Source organism: Acomys minous (genome assembly GCF_964271855.1).
Source record: "Acomys minous genome assembly, chromosome: 1".
Classification (NCBI taxonomy): domain Eukaryota; kingdom Metazoa; phylum Chordata; class Mammalia; order Rodentia; family Muridae; genus Acomys; species Acomys minous.
Genome location: NC_140483.1, coordinates 156,581,277 through 156,595,018, shown reverse-complemented (window position 1 = coordinate 156,595,018; position 13,742 = coordinate 156,581,277). Strand labels below are relative to the sequence as shown.

Below are 13,742 nucleotides of genomic sequence, written 5' to 3'. Positions count from 1 at the left end.
TGCTGATGTTGACAGATAAAGGCCTTAAGTGTTGAGTAGAGATTTCAACAGTCTTCTAGAAGAAAACATGTTCCTAAGAAGGCATTGTTATATAGTAAGTCTGTCCCACTACATTTACTTGCCTCTCCCTGTGGCCATTTGTCCTTTTACTGTCCGGCATAAGATCCTTGCTAAAAGTGGCCACTTAATTTTGGACTTTTAGCCCTTAAAGGAGGAAGTAAAGTAATCTCCGTTCTTGTGAAATATACCCAATCTCTGACAATATCTGTAACAATATACACTAGACAAAGACAGTACCATTAATTACAGTGCAACAATTAATGAATAAGATCTGTGAATTTCTCATTTTAAATCTTCTAATAGAGGAAATTGCCTCAGCTCATTACAATTCTAGTGTAGAGATTTATTCAGGCTCCCTGTTGTTTGCACATGGCTTATCACTGCCAGCATTGTTGAATCTGAAGAATAGTAACTACAGATAATTGAGAAAGTTTGTACAATTAAACCTTAAAGAGAAACAAAGTCTGTAATTTAAAAGAAATTGCTAAAGGCATCACTGTGTAACAGCCCATCTTGTACTAATTTTGTTACAGAACCTCAAATTAGATCCTTTTGTGTTTGTAATCACAAAGCATTTTTTCTACCCTTGAAATAATGTCATCTTAAAATATATAGAGGTTGTTTGTTTGATTCTTCTAATTTAATTAGAAATGTTTATGAAGAGTTGTCTGAATTTGAAAAAACAATGACTGAATGCAGGTGAATTTTGTAGTTTGCTAAGTTTGACCATGTTCTCTTTTGATTCAATTTAAAGGCTCACGCCCATTTTGATAAAATATTTTGATAAGAGGGGTGGAGGGGGAAAAGAGAAAGGCTCTTCTTTTTTGCATTTTAATTGATTTTTGTTCAGAATGATGGATAAACTATATTTTTCTACTACATGTAGATATTGAGCTTTTCCAATACTATTTGATGAAAGGCTCCTTCCTTCTTCCTTGGCACTACCTATCAGGTGACTGCCATCTCTTTAGCAGCATCACAGCTGCCCTCTGGCCTCAGGTGAAGCCCAAGATCACCAAAAAGAGGACCAAGAAGTTCACCAGGCACCAGTCAGACCAATAAGTCAAAATTACCCAAAACTGGCAAAATCCCAGAAGTACTGACAGCAGTGTATGGAGAGGATTCAAGGGACAGATCCTGATGCCCAACACTGGTTATGGGAGCAATAAGAAAACCAAGCACATGCTCCCTAGCTGCTTCTGGAAGTTTTTGTTTCACAATGTCAAGGAGCTAGAAGAGCTGCTGATGTGCAACAAATCTTACTGTGCTGAAATTGCTCACAATGCTTCCTCTAAGAACCAAAAAGTCATTGAAGAAAAAAGCAGCACAGATGGTCATCATAGTCACCAATCCCAACTCCAGGCTCTGCAGCGGAGAAAATGAATAGATGGCTGGCATGTGTGTTTTATTTGTGTTTTTAAAAAGGCTATCTTTTCTCCAGTGAGTGTGGTTAATTTTATAGAACATTCTTTGAACTGCTTAGATGAAAACATATCCCATACCTACTAAATGGAGCACTTTATAGATACCTGGTAATCCAATTAGTCTGTGATATAATTTATATATGCAGTTTCTTTATTGATTTTTTGTTTGGAAGACTTATTTAAAGATGAAAGTAATATAGTAAAGCCGCCTACTATTACTGCATCATAATCTATGGACTTTTGTACTATTAACATTTGTTTTATAAACTTAGAAACCTCAAAGTTTAGTATGCATATATGGCCAATAGTTATGAATTACTGATGAATAATTTCCTTATAAATATACAATTTATTCTTTATCTCTTGTGGTTAGTGTTACCTTTCAATCTACTTTTTCACATATAAGAATAGCTATACCAGCTTGATTTCCATTTCCATTTACTCAAAAGGCAGAGGCAGGCAGATGTGTGTGAGTTCGAGGCCAGCCTGGTCTACAGAATGAGTTTCAGGACAACCGGGACTACACAAAGAAACTCTGCCTTGAAAAGCAAACAAATATAAAAACAAGTAATAAAAAAATAATACTGATGAGACTGCTATTATTCTGATGTAGTCTCATTTACAAATTAGTTATTTCTCCTTACAGCTTTTAATGTTGTTTCTTTGCTTTGTATTTTTGTCATCTTTACTGGAATATGCCTTTAAAAGGCTATTTTTACACATGCTAAATATCTCATGCTATTCTATGTCCTTTGGGGGTTCGGGGTGCTAGTAAACTGTTTGCTACAATTACATTGAATGAATTGTTTATGACTTTTGAACTTTAACTCTTCTTCTAGGCTGTGGAGTCTGGTCTCCTGACTATATCCCAAAGTTTTTGAAAGTTTCTTACTATTGTCACTATTTTCTTTGTATGTATGCCTGGATGTATGATTGTCTCAACCATGTCCTCCTTCACTGAAATTCTTTCCTTCTTGATCTTACCTATTGATCATGCATTCTATTGTGTTTTTAATTCAAACCCCGGTGTTTTTATTTCTGTCATTTCTGCCTGCTTCTATTTCAGAATCTCAATTTCCTTCTTGAAATTTTATATCATTATTTTATTTCTTCTATAAGTTGCTAATCATTTCACCTACTTTGATAATTTCCTTATGTATTTCCTAAGTTGATTCTTTTCCTTCCCTCGTCTGTTGAGTTGGGTCATCCGTGTGGTTACTGATCCCTTGAAAGAGCAAGTGTAAAACGTGGGCAGCAGAGGTTAGAAGTGAACAGTGGAGCTGTACAGAGGGATGGAATCACACCACACAACAGATCCACTTAAGAGGCTTAATAGGGAGATACAGGAACTGTCTCTGGAAAGACACATGGAGAGAGAGAGAGAGAGAGAGAGAGAGAGAGAGAGAGAGAGAGGTAGTAAAAGATAGAGAGGAGAGGTAGAAAGGTGGAGAGATAGAGAGAGGTAGAGAGAAAGCCATATGGAGGGTCTGTCTTTTATATGGCCCAGGGCAGGGCCACTCCCCTCCATTCTCCCCCCCCCCCCCCCGTGGCAGGTAAGCAGGCAAGTAGACAGACTAAAGCAAAATCCTAACAGCAAGACTCTGAAATTGTTGCCTGAAATGTCTACTATCGCCTTATCTTTGGCTTTTGTTACTGAGGAGCTACAAAGATAGGAAGATTTCCTGGTGACTTATCTTATATCTTGAGTGTTTCTTCATTGTGTCTGATCCATGTGTTGACCTATTTTCCAATGTTTACTTTCTGCATTTTTGTATTTTTTTCTTTGTTTGCTTTACCTATTTCTTCCTGCTGGCTGCTCTTCATTTATGCTATGCTCACTGGCACCTGTGTTGGAGTACAGACAACCACAGCACCATTCACAGTGCCTTGGCAGCATTCCAGGTCCTAACTTGCAACAGAAGACACCTGTGTGTCTTGTTTTCCTGATAAGATTGGGAAACAGCAGCACAAAGCTACTTACTAGGAAAAAGGCAGAGTTTATGGGATTTAACGGCTAATGTTCTCCATAAGTAATAAATGAAAAGGAAGAGGTAATGAGAAAGGGAGCAAAGAGGGAGGAAAGTGTGACGAATAGAACAGTATTTGGGTTAGACACATAAGGAGCAATTAGGAAAATTCTAGAGACTATATGTCATCGATTCAAACATGTGAAGTCAGTGTGTCCTTCCTATCAGTCTATGCTTCCTCCTGAAAGGAGTTTCTGTGAGACCCACATCTTGCTCCAGTTCCTTAGTCTGACATCCTTCTGCTGCTAACTGCACTTCTGGCTCTACTGCCCTGGAGAGTGTGAGTTCTATGTGGGGCATTCTGTGGTCCAGGTTCTGAGATTTGGGAGACCCACTCTTATGCCTTTGCTTACTTTTGTCAATGGAGGATGGTCTCTTACTAGGATGCTATCATCTAGTCTTTTTTTCTGTTCCTCTCAACCCCAGCTAATACGTCCCCTCTCCCCCTCACTACCTGATTCTTTTTCAGATGGTACAGACTACACAACATCTGTCCTGGAGACTCAGGGGTTGGATCTCAGTTTGAGATTACCCTGGTCAATTTGCACCACATTCTCCTAGTCTTAACTGATAACGCCGCTCTGTCTGTCCCTCTGCCTACATGTAGCCTTCCTTTGATCAGGCTTTCATAGGATTCTTAGTTGCCTGGAGTCAGAAGGGAACTTAGTCTGTGCTAATTTCTTAACAATCATCATTTAAATTATCTCTTAGAGTAGTGTGGAACTTCATTTAATAACAAAAGCAAAGATCAATGTGTGGTAAGTATGTAGCATTTAATCTTCTAGTGTAACAGCGAAGAATCCTGTGAACTAAACATAGGCTGAAATACTAAATGTAAGACTCAGTAGAGATAAACACTGAGAAATTCTATCAGCCTACAAAAAAAGGCATTGTCTGATTCTGCCAACATGAACCATGATGGTGTTGACAGATTTTTTTTTTTTCAAAACTGACAGAACCTCTAAAATCAATCTCATGTTTTAGCTATGTATTTCCCGTCACTTCCAAGTGGATTTGGCCCACTCTATGGACAGAATAAAAGCTTTAACGGACAACCATCATGAAAAGACTTGTCAGCTGTCCACCCAGTTTCACTTCATCACTTCTCAATTTGGAGGCTTACATGAAATGCTGTGAAAGAAAAGACAGAAAGGAGAAAAATGAGAAAATTGAAAAATCTTGTTAGGAACTAACACAAGATTAGCGGGGTTTTAGGATGTTAAGATCTCAATTTCTCACCTCGTCACTAAAATGTCCTGTCTGAGATTTCATAACATTATAAACCTGGCTTTAATTGAAAATTAAAGGCAAGAGTGCTCTGCTGAGCTGCTGTGAGGAGGCTTGCTCCTGCTAGCTGCTCCTCTCACAGCCTATAGGCACAAGGCAGCTCCTGGCAAAGAGGACCAGACAAGAAGACACAGTAACCTATTGGGCCCTCCACAAAGAGACCCAGCTGAAGGCATCAACTCCCACCAATTTATCTGACTTCTATCCTGGTTCTGAAATGCCAGCTATGCCAAGGTCTGCCATGTCAAGGGTGGTCCCACCTCTGTGAGAGAGGATGCCAATCAGGAGATGAACTTTCTGGCCTACTCTAAAGCTTGTAAAGCAGTGACCATCCTGCACTACAATGGGGTCACCTCAAATGGTGCCAAAGCTAATGGGGTCCCCAGTAGCCCCTCTGGGTCAACATCTTCAATAGGCTTTCCTACTACCACACCTCCTACCAAACCTCCACCCTTCAACCTGAACACCACCCTTCACCTGCTGGCCAGCATGCAGCTGCAGAAGCTTAACAGACAGTATCAAGGCACTGCAGCGGTGGCTGTTGCTGCCATTGCTACTGCCTGCTGCCACTGCAGGCCAACCAGGGGAGACAGGGCCCCCATAAAACTGGACCATTGGGGCCCAGGCCAGGACAGCAGGGTCAGCCTTTCTTCCTGCTGGTTCCCAGAGCCCTGCTATCATTGATTCTGACCCAGTGGTTGAGGAGGTACTGATGTTTCTGATGGTAGAACTGGGGCTAGTCAGAGCCAATGAGCATCCCGAGCTGTGGCTGGGACAGAATAAATTTGATTTCACTGCAGACTTTCCCTCTGGCTCCTGATGTCAAGTGTCCCTAAAAACTGAGAATCAAAGCCACCAATTCTGTTGTAAATAAAAGTTACTTGCAAAGAAGAAAAAAGAACATTAAAGCCAAATATCTAGAATTTAACCTGCCTGAGGCATTCTGAGCAAACTTTGTGTAGCAGGTGTGGTGGTACATGCCTGTAATCCCAGTATTCAGGAGGCAGAGGCAGACAGATCTCTGTCAGTTTGAGGCCAGCCTGGTCTACAAAGTGAGTCCAGGATAGCCAAGGCTACACAAAGAAACCCTATCTCAAAAAAAAAATCCAAAATAAATAAATAGAAATCATAAAATAGAAAGTTAAGATAAAAAAAACCAACATGATACTTAAGTGATTCTTCACCAAACTACATTTTCTTTACTATTTGAAAGGATATAAAGGTAATAATATTCTTCCTTTTAAATATTATAAAAATCTATTTCTCCACCTACATAGCGTCCACCAATATTCAAAAGAAAAGATAAGCATATATATATAATTTACATACACATATATACACAAATATATTTATACATGTTTACATATAATTATATACTTAGATACATGTTATTAAAATGTAGAAATTACTACACCAGGGCCTTCCCCTTAAATATCACCCAATAATATTCTGGTCTCCAAAAGAATAAGAACAATTAAGAAGTTTTCTTTAAAATGACCTCTCCTAGCACCACTGTCAAACTTCCACAAGCTAAATGCTTTCTAAGAGTACCTGCAAATAAGTGCTACAAATATAAAAAATCTAGGAATATACTTCCTATAAGCTCAGATTCTATCAACATCACAAAATTTAACTAAGAATAACTATACTTAATAGTGAGTAACAGATGGTTTCCAGATCAATCACCCTTTCTTGCCTTTCCGATCACATTTCTTTATAGCTTACAAGAAGGCCATTTTTCTTTGGTCTGTATAAACATCATATACTTTACAAAATACTGCACACATGTCTTCATGTGCTTCCTGTCTCTTCATAAATGTGCCCACTATCCATAATATTTCCCTCAGCCCATCATTCATTTGCTTATTACCTCACCCCATCTACCTCCAGCACATTACCTTCTTTGGTAATGCTCTTCCATTTCCCTCCTCCATCTTCCCTTGGAAAGTATCTACAATATAATTTAGAATAGCAGACTCATATTCATAAAATTTAAATTATAATCATTGACTCCCTTCTCTGTCTCCCCTACAAAAACTGATGCACAGAGGACATCTTATTGATAAATGAGTCCAAAGGTGCTTGCAAAAGTCTTGGCCAGGAGTTGGGCCTCACTATATGATTGTCAAGTGAATGATTGATTGAAAAGGTAGATGAAAGATGAGCATAAGAAACCCTCCCGCAAAAAGAAAATCTTGCGATTCTAATCATTCTGAACATGATAGTGCCTCTGCAAGTAATTATAGACAAACATTTCTCAGATGGTGCATGGATTATGAGCAGTTTCACGTTTGCAAACATAGGCATGTTTTGTTTGTATGTTCAAATCTCACTTCTAATCTCATTAGAACCTCCAGCTTCAACTCTCCTCATGAATGTTTAACCCAAAATAGAATCCTTTTAGTGTCCAGAATACATAGTAATCTTACTTCATTCTTATGTATATAAATATCCCCCCCCCCCCCGGAGCGAGCAAGGTCTTCAACATTATCAACTTCTACTGGTTTTCATATCTCAGTTTATAAAAATCTTCCTGTTAGAAGAAAAGTCCCACCTAATTCTACAAAGCAGATATATACACACCTTTCCTAATGTTTCCACAGGACCCTGACCTAAACTACTAGGCATGGAGTAGGAATATTGGGAATAAGAAATAAAGAAGACAGATAGCTGATAATTTATGCCAAGTGAGTTTATTAAGATGTACACCATCTTACACATTACTCAGGACAAAAGTCAGCAGAGAGCTAAGTCAGACAATGTTGGCAAAGAAAATCAAGATACATCAGACACTTGGAACTGATCACCACAGCTCTTCAGGGGGAGAAAACTGAGTTTCCCGGAAAGGAACTGTAACTTCTAAGAGACCCAGGCTCTACTCTGGCCCCAGACCAGACCTTTCCAAGACTTTCCCTAGGCAAGTACACAGAACTAATGTTCCCTTTATCCTTTCAACAGGGCCTCTGAGAAAGCCTAAGATCAACTTAACTGCCAACAGGACCTCCTTTACTTTTTCTAGGATGACATTTCATCACACTCAGCCTATAAGGGTACATTCACTTGTTGATTATGTCTGTTGAATTTTGATAACTCCAGAATCTAGCATAGTTTCAAAACGTTAAGTGATCAAATAGGAAGGAAAAGAAGGAACATTAGCCAGATGTGTGTGATGGATGCTGCTTGGCCATTTCAACATACGAAGCTTCTCTGTCTAAGCAATGCTATCACAGGAAGTGACATACTGATTTGTCAAGTATTAGCTTAATTCAAAAAATAAATTATTTAAAGTTCATATTAGAGAATTGTTCTTAGAGTAGCTTTTGAGTCCTACCTTAACTTCCTATCAGAGTTTCAAACCGACAAATCAAAAAGCCATATTCTGAATATGCAGGATACTTGAAGGACTTAGAAATGATCAGCTCCATATGCCTGAAAAACTCAAAAAAGAGAGGCTTTACTCAAGCAGCTAAGTGGAACCTATTTGGAAGTCACTGCATGCTCACTGATGGCAGGGCCAAGTGCCAGAGCAAGCTGGCTAAGCAGCAGCCAACTGAATAGGGTTTATTAAGAGAGGCGCCAGGGAGGCTGATGAAAACCAAAGAGATTGTTCAGGTCTGGTGCCCCAGTAAGTGTCCAGTCAGAGACGGTGCATTCATCCATGCCATATACACGAGAGAGATCTTCAGCAGTGGGAGAGGAGAGGATTGTACCTTGAAAGAAAGAATCAGACTTAAACATCTGCCAGCTGCAGAAGACATTCACAGGAGCTCAAAATCATCCTGGCCTTAACACCTTTGTCTACTCAGCTCATTTTCTTTATTCTTCAATCTGTTTCATTCTCTAATGGATTGACTTTGTACAACTCAGAATATACAAATAAAGCAAAGTAAATGAGCAACAACTGATCAAGGAATGAACACACTCACATAGTTTACCTGGGAAATTTTAAAGGCTCCATGGAACTAAGAAAGAAGAAAATGTACTGTAGGAAGAAATTCTGTATATTGAATAATAAAGAAACTACAAATTTTAATCACCAATCACATTTTTATTGTAGTTTGAAATAGATACAAGGTGTATTTTTCATAAAGGTGAATATATCAGGTAGAGACTCTTCACCTAACTAGGCAAGGATAGAGATGTTTATTAGGAGGCTGTTAAGATGGCTCAGCAGATCAAACCACTTGCGGCCAAACCCAAGAACCTGAGTTCTGTCCTCAAGGAACCTCATTATGGAAATGGAGAAAGAATCCTCAGGAGTTGTCTGCTGGCCCCCATGTGTGCCCTGTGTCACACGTGTGATATATCCCCTAGCACAAACTGAATAAAATGTAATAAAGTTTCTCAAACTAAGTTTGCCATCTAGGTCAAGAAAAGAAAAAATAGTAATTTAAAACATGTTTTTTATGTGTGTTTTCTATATGGGTTTGTTGGTTTATTTGCTTTTGCTTTATGAGATAAGCTGACCTTAAACCCACTATGTTGGTGAGGATGGCTTTGAATTTCTGATCTTTTTGCCTCTTTGCCCCAGACTTGTGTTCTCACATCAGACTTACATTGAGCTTCTAATTATATTCCATGGATTCTTTTCATCCAATCTGCTTAAACCAGGAGATTGGAACAGAGGGAAAGGTGATATTTCTCCCTGAAGCTGTCCCTCACATGATCGCAAAGGGTTCTTTGGTAGGTTGATTTTTATGTAGGAGTCATGGCTCTTCAAATAAGCCAGCAAAGCCTTTAGTTGACTTATTTTTATTTTTCCACTGTGTATCTTCTAGTCATCCTCTTTCTACTAGAGATTTAAGTTCCCTTGCAAAATGTCTGTTTATAATGGAAAGATTCGCAGGCCTGCTAGCAAAAGGTTATAAGCGATCATATTTTTTCTAAGTATAAACGAAGGAGTGCTATTTTCGTTTAGACTTTAATCACTACCACACTGGCCCTTTTTAAGACTGCATTTGGTTGATCACGTCTATGGACCTTGATGATATAGAACAGGCATAGAAAACAAACCTCTATTCTTTTCTTCTGGTGCCCATCTTTCTGAATATCAGCTATGAATTTTTTAAAACTGCATCTTCTTTATTTTGCATACTTTTAATTTCAGAACAAAATAAACCAAATAAAGAAAAAAAACACAACACACAATACCCAACCCTGCTATTCTGTGGGAGGGTTTTTCATGCATAAAGGCACAAAGACAGGAGAGAAGAGATTCTTCTTGACATGAGCAGAGAGCCAGGTGGGCCAAAGCTACTAGGGGAAATGATACAGATGGCATGGCTTCCCAAGGGTTCTTTAATCTACTTCTTCCATGATAGTGGCATCCTCATCACACTCAAGTTGGAGGAATCTCATCAGGAACAGCAGCACTGGGCTACTCTGTTGTCAATTCATCTTCATCAATGCCCAGGCCTATCTTAATCATGTAGTAGATAAGGATGGAGTACCCTCTACAGTAAGAAACCAGAGGGTAGCAGAACAGTTTCAAACAGCAACACCATCAGGTCCTTGAGAGCATTGTCATTTTTGTCTGCCTCAGCCTTCTGCTGCAGGGTCTCCACAGTGGGTTGGTCAGAAGTGATCTCTAGGTGTTTTGTGGCCATTGTGTAGCCCATTATAGAGTTGTCTCACAATGCCTGGGCCTTCATATTGGTGTTTGTCACAATGCAGCAGGGTGAAGAGACAAGCATATTGGAGATTGTTACCTTTCCAACCTTCTTATTTAAGATCTCCTTCATGAGCTTGCAGAGATTCTCAAACTTTGCCTTGCCTTGCTCTCCTCCATTTTCTTCTTTTCTTCCTCATCCTCTGGTAGCTCCAGGCCCTCCTTAGTCACCGAGACCAGGCTCTTTCCATCAAACTCCTTGAGCAGCTTCATGCAGTACTCGTCAATAGGCTCAGTCATTCACACTTCCTCAAAGCCATGTTTCCTCACATGCTCCACAAAGGCAGCATTGGCCACCTACTCTTTGCTCTCACCAGGGATATAGTAGATGGACTTCTGTGCCTCCTTCATGTGAGATACATTCTCTGACAGGAAAGTCATGTCATCTCCAGACTGAGAGGTATGATAGTGGAGGAGCTCAGAGAGGTAAAATCTCTCTGATTAGTGGAATCCTCATGGATTCCAAGCTTTAAATTCTTGGAAAATGCTTTGTATAATTTCTTATAGTTCTCTTTGTCTTTAGCCAACTCAGAAAAGATCTCAAGGCACTTCTTGACAATGTTTTTGAGGATGACTTTCAGGATCTTGCTGGAGCATTTCTCAGGAGATGTTCAGACGTAGGTGCTCAGAGTCAACTTCATCATGGATAAAGTTGAGGTACTCAGGCACCAGCTCACCATAGTTGTCCATGATGAACACACCACAGATATACAGTTTGAAGTTCTTCTTCTTCTTCCTCTTGTTCTCAAAAACGTCAAAGGGAGCTCTCTGAGGAATAAAGAGCAGTACTCCGAATTCCAATTGACCTTCAACAAGGAAGTGTTTGACTGCCAAGTGGTTTTTCCAGTCATTGGTGAGGCTCTTAAAGAATTCACCATATTCCTCTTGAATGATGTCATCAGGGTTTCTGGTCCAAAAAGGCGTCTTCTTATTCAACTCCTTAATCTTCCTTGTCTTCTTCTTGTTGTCTTTGCCACTGACATCCTCCTCATCTGATGCCACATCTTCAATCTTAGGCTTCTTTCTCATCATGATCCTTCTCTTCCTTCTCTCTCTCACCTTACTCTTTCTCTGCCTCATCATCACTGATCTCCTTCTCTCATTCTTTCTCCAAATAGAGGGTGATAGGATAGTGTATGAACTGGGAGGGTTTCTTCACCACTTCCTTGACTCTCCTGTCATCTAAGTACTATGTCTGGTCTTCGTTGAGGTGAAGGATCACCTTGAAACCCCAACAAATGGGCTCACCGTGGTCTGCATGAACTGTGAAGGAGGCACCAGGAGAAGACTCCCAGGCAAACTGCTCATCATCATTGTGCTTTGTGATCACAATCCCTTTCGCTGCCACTAGATAGGCAGAATAGAGTCCAACACCAAATTTCCCAGTCATGGAGATGTCTGCACCAGCCTGGAGAGCCTCCATGAAGGCTTTTGTGCCAGACTTAGCAATGGTTCCCAAGTATTTATGAGGTCAGCCTTGGTCATGCCAATGATTGTGTCCACCAAAGTCAGCATGTGTTCCTGAGATTTAAGAATAATGCCAATTTTCAGCTCTTTGCTACTTTCCAACTTGGAAGGATCTGTCAGGCTCTCATACCAGATTTTGTCCAAGGCATCAGAGGCATTAGAGATCAATTTGCACAGAAAGTTTTCCTTGTTTGAGTAGAAAGTATTGATGATGAGGGACATGAGCTGGGTTTCTGTCTGAAAGGCAAAGGTCTCTACCTCTTCCTCTCCATGGTGTACTTCCTCAGGCATCTTGACAGAAAAGCCAAGTACTAGTACAGAGCAGCATAAGCCTGGACCACTTCCAATCCGCACAGCATGCCTAGGCTGTGCAGGGGTGACTCAAGAGAGGTGTCAGCTACAAATCTTTAGCATACTCCCCCCTAAAAGTCCTTTAAAATACCCTTGTTAAAGCCACTGCCATGCTCAGGTTCCTTACTTGCCAGTTGTTGACATACCATCATTTATGGGAGCATTACATGAATGCATCAAATTACATGCCAAGGCCTCTGTTTTATGCTTAAAGCAGACAAATAAAAAGATTAAGTGATTTTTTTAAAGGAGCTCAACTATTAAAGGTAAGAATTGATGCTCAATCTTGGGTTTTCTAAAGTCTTCTGTGTTTTTCTCTGGATTATCTGTTTCATAAAAAGGGAATTTTTAACTAGAAAACTTTTTTTTCTCAACAAACAGGATTGGTTCAAATTCAAAAAGTTTCCATACAACAAAAGAAACAATCAACACAGTGAGGAAACAACCCACAGATGGGAAAAATCCTTGCTAGGTATATATGCACCTGTGTATTAACCTCTAAAATTGTATATGCTGGCTAGTTTTATATCAGCTTGTTACAAGGAGCCTCAATTGAGAAAATATTTGCAGAAGATCCAGCTATAAGGCTGGGTTGATGGGGAGGACCCAGACCATTGCAAGTGGTACCATCCCTGATCTGGTGGTCCTGGATTATATAAGAAAGCAGGCTGAGCAAGACATGAGGAGCAAGGCAGTAAGTAGCATCCCTCCATGGCCTCTGCATCAGCTCCTGACTAAAGGTTTTTGTCCTGCTTAAGTCCCTGCTCTAACTGCTTTTGATGACGAACTGTTTTACAGAACTGTGAGCAACATAAACCCTTTCCTCTCCAAATCAAGGTGTTTCATCACAGCAAGAGTAACACCAACTAAAGAAAATATGCAAAATATCCAAAGAAGTCAACACCAAGCGATAAAACAACCCAGTTAATTAGTAGGCAGCAAAACGGAACAGACATTTTTCAAATGAAGATGTAGAAAGGTCTGGTAAGTACACTAAAAATGCCCATTATCAGGGAAATGGAAATCAAAGCCACACTGAGATTCCACACATACCATTATCAAGAAAACAAGCAACAAGAAATGCTAATAAGCAAGGAGCTGGACAAAGTAGTTCAGCCTTTGGGAGGATGAGGCAGGAGGATTGCTATTAGTTCAAAGTTAGATTTGGCTACATAGAAAGTTAGGTCAAATACTGACACCCTGTTTCTGAAGCATCAAATATACCAATACACAAAAGTATTCGAGGGGAGAAAAGGGCCTAACTTCCTCTTGTACATTTATGCAACCACTAAGAGATCAGTATGGAGATTGCACAAAAATTAAAAATAGAGTCTCCACTGATCCAGCACACTGTGAAGAAATCTCTATATATACCTATCCACAACAGGTAAATTAAGGAACCAACATAGATATCCATCAGTGCCTGAATGGTTAAAGAAAATGTTGCCAGGCATTGGT

General features: G+C 39.8%; 3 pseudogenes across 3 annotated transcripts; 2 read left to right on the top strand and 1 right to left on the bottom strand.

Moving 5' to 3' along the window:
• Window positions 1–972: 972 nt before the first annotated feature.
• Window positions 973–1,447, top strand: LOC311606876 (large ribosomal subunit protein eL32-like; annotated as a pseudogene). Its single transcript has one exon. The product of its transcript is annotated as a large ribosomal subunit protein eL32-like (transcript).
• A 222-nt stretch (window positions 1,448–1,669) lies between these two features.
• LOC311606865 (cbp/p300-interacting transactivator 1-like) lies at window positions 1,670–5,618 on the top strand (annotated as a pseudogene). The gene is made up of 2 exons: window positions 1,670–1,675; window positions 4,881–5,618. The product of its transcript is annotated as a cbp/p300-interacting transactivator 1-like (transcript).
• Window positions 5,619–10,096: 4,478 nt separating this feature from the next.
• On the bottom strand, window positions 10,097–12,252 carry LOC311606048 (heat shock protein HSP 90-beta-like; annotated as a pseudogene). Its single transcript has one exon. The product of its transcript is annotated as a heat shock protein HSP 90-beta-like (transcript).
• Window positions 12,253–13,742: the final 1,490 nt, after the last annotated feature.